Here is an 11,049-nt window from a genome sequence, read left to right on the forward strand (position 1 = left end):
ATCTCTTCGAGAGGATCTTGCGCTAACATCTTTGCACTTGACGTTACTGGATCTTTTTCAAATCCTAGAGGCTCTTCATCGTAGATGGCATCTAACCTCTGTTCTGTTAGTTCCACAAGTACTTGTTCGTCAGGGGGTTTTGTTTTAAAGAACTCCCCTGGTCCTGTATTATAGATTTCACCATATGTGGCTTTGTTAGCCATGTTTGTTATCTCGGCTTCGAGAGTCGCTTGTCTTTTGTTCTGAGCCATGTAGGCCGAAATCTTTTCGAAGAAAGAAGACTCAGTCATAGTACAGGTCTTCATCCCAGCCTGTTGGCTGTATTTCAGATGATTCCCCTTCTTCTAGGTCTCCCATGATCTCTCTATCCCACTGGAAGCCATTTGGGTGGAGAGTTAAGAAGTACAAGGCATTTTTATTTGGGCGTAGCCTTCTTCCGCTGGGTAACATGGTCCTATGTGCGCCAAATTTATGTCGAAGTTTCTCTTGTCCACATGGTTTACTTCTGCCATGAAGTAACTTTGGTCAGCTTCGACGTTCTCTACCACGCCATCTTCTCTCCAGATAGATATTCTCTGGTGCATGGTCAAAGGGACTGCCCCTATTCCATGTATCCATTCTCTCCCTAGTAGTAAATTGTAATTTGCTTTTACAGGTATTACCATAAACATCGTTGGTCTTGTGATTGACCCAACAGTTAGGTCCACTTGTATGACGCCCAGCGTCTGTCCTATCTTACCTTCATAATTTGACAGTACCATGTTGTGAGGTTTGACGTCAGTGTCGAACATCCCTATCTTTTTAAACACGAATTGGGGCATCAAATTGACGGCTGCTCCTCCGTCCACCAAGACTTTATTCACTCCCACCTATCCAACTTTGGCCCTAATGTATAGGGGTTTGAGGTGACTCTGCATCCCCTGGTGGGGCCTTTCGAAAATAGCGTTTTTCTCTTCGACAACACCACTGTTCAGAACATAGTAACATACCGGTTGATGCTTCGCCATCTCCGCAGTGTCCGCTTCCTCATTATCTTTAACCTCTGTTTCCTGGTTATACTCGTACGACAGGACTGAGACTACGTTGCAATTCATATTCACAGAAGACACTCCGTCGGACTCGAAGTCGTCTGTGAGCATTTCCTCTTCTCTTTCTTGTTCCTTCTGAACCTTCTGACTTACGTTTTCATCTGGAAATAACTTCCTTCCCACGGGTGGTTTGGTCGAATCCATGATATTTGGGGGAACCTTGACGCTGTTGGATTCTCCAGTTTCTTTTAGATTCATCTCTCTTTCTGCTTTCCTCATCCTTTGATGTCTTCTCCATTGGGATCTTGACATAGGATTCTTTCCTTTGTAATTTTCTAGCCTGATAACCTCTCTTTTGGACGCCTGAAATTGTTTTCTGTACGCCCACGAGGTTCTTCCTCCATCTTCGAAACTTCTCCACTTTCCTTTCTTTGGTCCCGCCTGAGTCTATTTATCCTTAGGGACTTTTGCTGGCAATTTAAACATAACTCTCTTCGCCCTTGGGTGAGGGCTATCTGGCCTCCTAGGTGCTCCCCTCTTGTCGAAGCTATACATGTTTGGATTACCTCCATGTCCGTCCCAACCTTGGTCATATGGGATTCTTTCGAAGGCTTCGACTAATTCTCTGTTGTACACTGCCCCACATCTAGGATACATCAAACATTCTGTTTCATATTTGTAGCAGCGCACAATGAAACCCAGAAGGCTTTATCCTGGTGTGGGATACACCTTCTGTAATTGGCTTTCCTTCCTCCAGTTTCGCTCGGTCTTTTTCGTTGCCATCTCTTGTAATCCTCAGCCACCCTTCGAGATATCCTGATGCTACATCTTGGGCACAGCAACATGTCAGCATTCCTTTTGTGACATCTCTAGAGATATTCACGTAGGCTTTCGTTGGCTTTGGGATAGCCAAACTTCATCCCTTCTTGCTCCATCTTCAAACATTCCTCCACTTCCTCCATTTCTGGGGGGGTTTGCTTCAGATCTACCATGTTGACACCTAGACTGGCGCCATCAGTGATTGAAATTGCTTCGAACTTCTTTCTTAGGCCCTTAGTAGCCTCGGTTGCTTTCCCCTTGAGACCTTCAGTGGCCCTTGGTTCGACGTTAGCAACCTGTTTACCTTTGACAGAGATTCCAAAGGAAACATCGTTACTTAGGCCATCAGTAGCCTGCTTTCCATCCAGCGTGTAGCCTTCGGTTCCTGTTGCTTTTACAACCTCCACTTCCCCTACGTCAACCATGTTGATTTCGACAGGTTCAACATAGTTTGTCTCAGCAATGTTAAGGGGATCAGTATGAACTTTCATCTGGTTTTTCCCTTTGTCAGCGAACTTGAGGCGGTCATCTCTGATTGCATTCTGAATAAGATCCCTGAAAAGAAAGCATTGTGAAGTTTTATGGCCTAAAAAACTTCAATATTTACATAAGCCTCTTTTCTTTCTAATTGTTCTAACGGAGGAATCTTGGTATTAGGAGGCACTATCATTTGGCCATCTTTTACTAATAAATCGAAGATCTCGTCACATTTGGTAACATCAAATGTGTAAGTCTTTTTGGGAAATGTCTCGTTCTTTTCAGTTTCGACAGGATTTCTGCCATTCGAAGGTGTAAGTAATTTGCAGGCGTAGGGTGGTGCTTCTTTTAATTCTACCAAATCTACTTCGAATTCCTCAAGACCGTAAGGGTCTTCAGCAATTTTAGACTCTCCGTCTTCAAATTCGACATAAGCAACCCTCTCTTTCTTATAATTCTTATTCGCTCTGGCCTTTTCAGATTTTAAGCGTTCGACCTGTCGAACCCTATCTGCTAATTAGGCCATGTCCCTTAGATGCTGGGTATCTAACTTTTTTCTGATGGAATAGTCCAAACCTCCAGCGGCCATTTCGACCAACTCATGTTCAGGCACTATTGTAAAGCATCTAGATTTCAACAAACGGAACCTATTCAGATAATCATCTATAGGTTCGGTGAATTTTCTTTTGATGCTGGCTAATTCCTTAAGACTTATCTTAGTTTGGCCCATGTAGAATTGTTCATGAAACAATCTTTCTAACTGGGGCCAAGCATCTATAGAATTTGGTGGCAAAGTTATAAACCACGTGAAGGCGTTCTTTGTTAAAGAACTAGGGAAATATTTCATCCTTAAGTTCTCACTGTTCGCCAAATCCCCTGCCTCAGTCATGTATCTGGCTATATGCTCTATAGTGGATTCACTAGTATCCTCTGAGAATTTGGTGAACTTAGGGATTTTACAACCCCTTGGTAATTCTGTTTGCAGGACATATTCTGATAAAGGAGAAGAATAATTTGGCCGTCGAAGTCCTGTATTCAGACCATTCTGGGCCATGATTCTCTCTATCATACTGGTTAGGTCATTTCCATCATGTTTTCCCGCCTGGCCCTATGAATTACTTCGTCTGCATCCTGGTCTCTATTAACCATTATCACTCTCCTAGGTTGTTCTTCAGGGACTTCCCGTCGAATTGGCTGTTGTTCCAATCTTGCCCCCATGACTCTTTCGTCAGGGGATTGCCTTTGTGGTCGAACCTGATCTATCGTTGGTTCTTCTCCCTGGATTATAACCTGGTTTGGCCTGCGTCGAACAGCAGATTGTGGGGCGCCTAGAAAATCTGCTATGCGTCCCATCTGTGCTGACAATTGTTGGTATGTTTGGGCATTGTCAGTATTAGTCCTATTCACATTCTGTATTAAAGGAGAAAAAATGGTATTCATTTCTCTGGCCATAACTCCTACCATATCATGGTTACTGGCATCCATTTGTTGTCTAAAGGCTGCCTGATTATTCGTTGTAAGGGTCGGTAATAGGGTGGGGACTCCTTGTGATTGGTTATTTCGACCTACATGGTTCATGCCAGATCCAGAATTTTGGATTGGCGAAATAACCGTATTATGTGGTTGAGTATATATGGAAGAATTATTTTGAAGTCCTGCCATGGCGGTAGATGGCATTCCATATGGGTAATCTCTCACAGGCCTAAAGTTTTCGAATCCTGGTGGCCTAGGGGTTGAAACTGCAGCAGTATCTGCCGCGCCTGACATGATAGGCGTTGCTGTCGAATTATGCAAGGCCATGGATCCAGACGTTGGTATGGCCTGTGCATTAGGGATTTCAGTGGATACATCAATCAAATTCGCTCCGATTGTGCTTGTTCCCTGGGGAAGGAATTGTTCCCCTTGACTGGTTGTATTAACCATCTTTTTTGCGTTTTTTCTGTTGGTTATAGCTTGTGAATCATTGGCTATCCTACCACTTCTAAGGATCATACTGAAGGTGAGAAAAACAAGAAAGGAGGGTTTGAATTGTTTTAGAAATTAAAAGCTTTTTCAAAAGTAAGAACACACCGAATTTTATACTAGTTCGCTTATAACACAAAGCTACTCCAGTCCACCCGGCCAAGGTGATTTCGCCTTCAAAAAGGATTTAATCCACTAATCTTGAAAGATTAATACAACCAAACGTCTAAGAGAATGATCTCTTAGTCCTCTCAAGTATACAGACTACGCAAAGTCACTTGAGGAACACAAGCAATTTAGCAAAATAAATTTGTAATAGAGAGTGCTTCTAATAGTAAGCAAGTATTACAACAGAATATTTAAGCAAGAGTTTTCACGTATGAGCAGCAGCTCGTGAAAAACTGAGAGAGAATGTAAAGAATTTTTTGTGCGTTGTTGTGTGTCTCTCAATGAAGTAGGCTATCCTTTATATAGTGGTGAGAAGGACCGTTGGAGTGATGACAGAATATTGGCCTTTGATGAGCATTCAATGTCATTACTTCTGTGTTTCTTGCCATAACCAATTTGTCTCCCTGAATAATTTCTTTCTAAAAATACTTCCTTTCCATTTAAAGAAATTCTTTCCGTTACTCTTTCTGGATTTGTTGAGTCTTTATCAGAGTCTTTGTTATCTCGGAGTCCTGCGTCAAAAGGAGATTACGTTGAGGTTACATCAGAGCTTCTCAGAGTACTGGTCTTCCAGATCATCAGAACTAAGACCCGTGGATGTTTAGAGCTTCTGGTTCTTTTTACTATCTTGCTTTGCTCAGATTCAGAACTTCTTGGGCGCACTTCTTCCTCAGATGCGTCTGATCTTCTAGTATGTTGTATCTGATCAAGGTTTGTATCTCATAAAACGATCAGAGTCCTTTGTTTCTGTTCAGAGTCTCGCACACTTAGAAAATTTTCGTTAGGGTGCCATTTTTGGTTTCATCCTTTGTTATCATCAAAATCCTGGAATTCCATTGTAGAACTAATTTTTGTTCTTACAACACTAATTTTTTAAGGATCATACAACACTAATTTTTTAAACCAAAAGAATAACAGCAATTTTGCGAATTGTAAAACAAACTATTGTAATCAACAATTCTTTTGACACTGTCCCACTGGGCGTGCCAATTTGTTTACCAGTGATTTCTGATAAACAACCGCTAGTTTTCCAAATTTATATATTTTTGGTAACTCACAGGATCGACTAGATTGATCCTAGGACATGTGTCTTAAGAATTATTATTATGGTGATTTGACTCATGGTTAAGTTTGTTTCTAATTTGTGGATGACAAAAAGTGTTTTGACAACAACTTTGAAAGAAACATATAACTTTATGAACAAAGTAAATGATGATAACTTTATAGTAAAAGGTTTCTTAAAGATAACGAAAATACTTGGGAAAGGTAAAGATCAAGGACTTGAAGTAAATGCTTTAAGTTTTGAGAAAGTACTGAAAATGAGGACTTGGCGAAATGTAAATGCAAAGTAAAAGTGATGATAAATTACTGAAAAGTAAGGACAATTCGACAGAATAAAAGGCGGTGAATAACTTTAATTTAAATAATTGGTATGAAAAATATAACATGAACGAAACTTATGGTGTTCTTCATACATACATTTCAGTGTAAAAACTCTTTTCTCTCGCTCCGGTACTTCGAGTGTATTTTGTGAATTTCTGTATATCTGTTTGAACACCCCTGAATCTAAAACTAAGACCCCTATTTATAGCAATTCGACCCTAACGGCCTTTACACATATGACTGCCACGTTCTCCATTCTCAAGCGTTGCATATCTCGGATGTTTCCACGTGTTGGCCTGACGAAACTACTTTGTTTGAATTTCAAATAATTCCCGCTTGAAGCTTCGACTCTGTGAACGCCTACATCGAATAGAGCTTTATGAAAACCCAAAAAATCTTCTAAGTCCTAGGCTTCGACAGCAAAGAATTGTTCACCCACGAAAAGAATTAAACAGCTTCGACACAACCATCTTTTACTTATTCTCCAAAACATAATATTTCCAAAGACCTTCAGCTACCTGTCGAAATCCCCATCTAAGAGTATGTTGATGATATTTTGCTTGTCAGTGGTGATCTTGGTCTACTTCATGAGACCAAACTTATGCTAACCAAGTTCTTTAATATGAAATATCTCAGTGAAGCATCCTTTGTGATAGGAATTGAGAAACACAAAGACAGGTCACATGGTGTACTTGGCTTGTCACATAGAGCTTATATCGATAAGAGTCTTCGAGAGGTTCAATATGCAGAACTGTAAGTCGGGGAATGTTCCAATAACTAAAGGAGACAAATTTAGTAAAGATCGATGTCCTAAAATGATATTGAGCGGTAGAGATGAAGAGAAAACCCTTTGATAGTGCATCGAGAAGCTTGATATATGCTAACGTATGCACTAGGCTGAAATTGCTTTCATAGTTGGCGTCTTGGGACGATACCAGTCTAATCTTGGGAATGATAATTGGATTGTTGCTAAGAAAGTGATGAGATATATGCAAAGAGCTAAAGAGTATATGCTTGTTTTTAGGAGAGTTGACAACTTGGAAATACTTAGGTATTCTAACCTTGATCTTGCTAGCTGTGTTAATGATGGGAAATCTACTTCTAGTTATATTTTTATGTTGGCTGGAGGTGTGATATCATGGAAGATTAAAAAGCAAACTTTGGTCGTCTCTTCTACTATGCAAGCAGAGTTTATTGCTTGTTATGCTGCTTCCTCTCATGTTGTTTGGTTGAGAAATTTAGTGACTGAACTTCGTATTGTTGATTTCATTGCTAGGCAATTAAACCTTTATTGTGATAACAATGCAACTGTATTCTACTCTAAGAATGATAAAATTTCTAGAGGTTCTAAGCATTTGGAATCAAAGTATTTTACAGACAGAGATCTTGTAAATAAAAATGGCATTATTGTTGATTACATTGGTACTGATTTCATGCTAGAAGATCCCCTAACTAAGGGACTTAGGCCCATTGTGTTCAAAAACAATGTTGAGAGCATGTGAGTTCTTTTGATGTACTTGGTATTGGGAGTTTTTTCTTTATGCCATTTTCTTATCATTTTGTATTTTATTTTGGATACTTTGAGTGTTGGATTGTCAAGTACTTTCTATTTTGAGCAATTGATATTACAATGAATATTTTTATTATTATTTATCATTATTTATTGATATGTCAATTGTTAAAATTGGGACTCAGTGTCATTGAGACCACCATGCTTATGGTCGACACTAGTTTGGAGTTCGAGGTATGGTTATAATTTTGAGTTCGGCGTCTTCGGGGTCATTATACCGGTGGTCGATGCCATATTGGAGCAGAGGTATGATTTTAAGCTCGATGTTGTCAGGATCAATGTGTCGGTGGTCGATGCCATATTGGAGTTGGGGCGTTATGGTTTGTAAAACCATGCAATTTCTTTGACTTTAATGCATTTGAGAGAAATTGTTAAGGGATGACAAAGAAAATAGCAGTTGGTTGTTGGATCACATTGGCATGATATTTTCTTGCCACACTCTACGCTGATGACTAGTTGACAGAGTCCGTAGTATTTGTAACCACATAAGGTTTTATATCAATGAAGGATATAACAATCGTCGTGATTTAGTAATGCTTGACTTTTGTTGGATGAAGCCATATTCAAACATTGCACCTTGAATCATGCATTTCCTTAAATGCGCTCGCATTTTAAGAAATTGGCCATGAACCCGATAATCGTTTTCAAAATATGTTTTAAAAAAATAATTAAAAAAAAGCACACAATTGATTTTGCCCAAGTGGGAGAATGTTAGATTTATCTAACATTTTATGGGCTACAATCAATTGTTATTTAGTTTGTGAAAAACGGATTAATCGTGATTCTGATGGAGGTGCATGTATCTGAAACTTGATTGGTGTGGGGAAAAGTGTGGGTTTTAACTATTGGTCCATAATGGGTAGGGACTAGGATTATATATATATATATATATATATATATATATATATATATATATATATATATATATATATATATATATATATATATATATTATATGACTAGGTCCCCTCTATAATCACAATAATTAGAAATGTAATTAACGACTCCACAACTTGCCCTTATTCCCAAATCATATCTACAACAAGTAAATATTAATGTTCTAATTTCATATAATTGATTAGTGAATTTTCCGCTTACATTAAATACTAACAGATATCTAAAATATATAACAATAGCAATGATAATAGCAATGTGTATTGTTTCATTCGTTATATAATAGTTGATTAACATAATAGGATACTTGATATATAACTTCTTCTTTTTTTTAATTTTGACATTGTTTTTCAATTATAATTTTTTTAAATAATAAGAGGGATACTTAGATAAGTTAGTTTTATTATCAATAGAAAATAAAATGTTTAATAAAAATAATTATAATAATTTAATAATTGTATATCTAAAATATCTAAATATATTAATTTAGAAAATATTTATATTATATTAAAATATATAATTTTAAATTTTGCTTAAGATTTCGAGTTGTGTTAGACCTACCTTAAATAAAGATCTTAAAATTTCAAATTCAAAAAATTGCCTACACACTAATAAAGTCAACAAAGAAACACACTATTTTAAATAGGAGATAATAAGTTTATAGACCACTATTATTATATGATCAATATTGTTATTTGTTTATGATTTTGTTTATTTTTCACGTCTTTGTAAACCTCTTCTTTGATACTCTAGATCCAACCTCTTAAAGAATGGTTTGTAAATAAAAAATATCACAAAATCGGTTAACTTTTGTGATCATATAATAACTATGAATTGTTTATAAATTCATATATTTTTTATACAAGTTAATTCATATAACATATATGTATTTAACAATTATATAACATACAATTCTCTCTAACAACTACCAACATCACTAACTTATTTTATTTTTAATTCTTTCGGGGGACCACTACTACTAACCCATTTTTATGTTCAATTCCCTCCGCGATCACCACCATCATTTATTATTTTTATATATTATTTTTCTCATTATTTTATTTTTAAACTATATTATATTATAATCATCACATGTGTCCTAAATATTTTTATCATGTCTTCATTATTTTCATAAGTTTAATTACAATTTGATTCTGTAATTTGTATTTTTTTAAATTTTGATTCCTCAATTTTAAAAACTATAATTTTGATCTTTTTTAAAATTTTGTGTTGGATTTTTGATTTTTTTTAGACCAAAACCATAATTTTAAAAATAGAGATCAAAATTAAAAATAAAATAAAAAATAAAATGATCAAAGTTACAATTAAACCATTTTTATATATACAAATATATATAAAATAAAATGTCTGTAGAGAATTATTATAATAAAATTGATATGATATTTATTATCCTCTTTTTTAGTCACATAATATTTTAAATTTGTTTTACTATGACATTTATATAAAATATAAATATACTTTAAACTACTTATTTAAATAGAATTAACAAAAGAAACCCATTTTCTAATTAAAAACAATACTATAGAGTTGATTATTCTAATAGATGTTTAGTGTAATTATATCTCTTTAATATTTAATTATAAAACTCACTTTATAAAGAATATTAAAAATAAATTTTAATTGAAAAACTTATCTTCAATATGTCTTCCACAAATTAAAAACCCATGGTCAATTTCTCAAACATAATTTTCATGGTTGGATGCATAGTGCAAATAAACAATAAACACTTAAATAATAAACTATAATAAACATTTTAAAAAAATAATTTTTATTAATAAAAAGTCTACCTTGACTTCCATCTTTTCATCCAAATTTTTCAAAAAGAGTAGAAAATTTCTTAAAGTCGATTACGACTGCATTTATATAAATACACATAGTATTTTTTACTAAAACTTGAAATGAATGGTACCCTGCAGCACAGGAACAAAAGAATATTTTTTTAAATTAAACAAAAGAATTTATTTTCAAACTAGAAAGTTGATGAACAATGGTCACAAGGCACATTTGAATCCTTCATAAAATCAATTTCATTATTCATAAGTAAATAAACAAAAGAAAACATACATGTATGAAAATGATTTGAAATTATATTATTATGATTAAGCTTTAAATAATGGTTTGAGGATATATTAAAATATTTATGTTGAGAAATTAGACAATATGAATGTATCTAAAATATGTAAGCGAATAAATGCTCGATTAATAATAAAATTGCCATCGAAATTTATTTTTAAAGGGAAATCGTCGATAAAACCTTAAAAATATAATAATCACAATTAAATCTAAGTTCAATAGTGGAATATATGTCAGAAATGTATTAAACAATGATTAATTTTAATTAGTTTTGTGAATAAATTGTGCTAGTCTAAGGTATTCGATTTCTCCTTATTATTATCATATATTTACAAAAAGAAAGGAGAAGAAAAAAAGAAGTTTTTTTATTAGGATGCTCGGTAATAAGTGAAACTTGCTCCTACGTATCCCATTTGCAATAGGAAATTCAAAGTTATGTAGTTTTTGGTAGAAAAAATTTGTGTGTTGATTGATTTTAAATAAATTTTTTGATTGCGCAGAGGTAGAAAAAGGTTTCTTGATTGAAAATAAAAGTTTGTTCGCGCTACGGCGAAAAACAAGAGTTTGTTGGTTGTCTTTATTTTTTAGGTAGAAGACTGATATTTGAGCTTAAACAAGAAGATATGTATCTTGCATTCATTTATTCGAGGATAA

This window comes from Lathyrus oleraceus, chromosome 3 (assembly GCF_024323335.1).
Source record: "Lathyrus oleraceus cultivar Zhongwan6 chromosome 3, CAAS_Psat_ZW6_1.0, whole genome shotgun sequence".
NCBI lineage: Eukaryota > Viridiplantae > Streptophyta > Magnoliopsida > Fabales > Fabaceae > Lathyrus > Lathyrus oleraceus.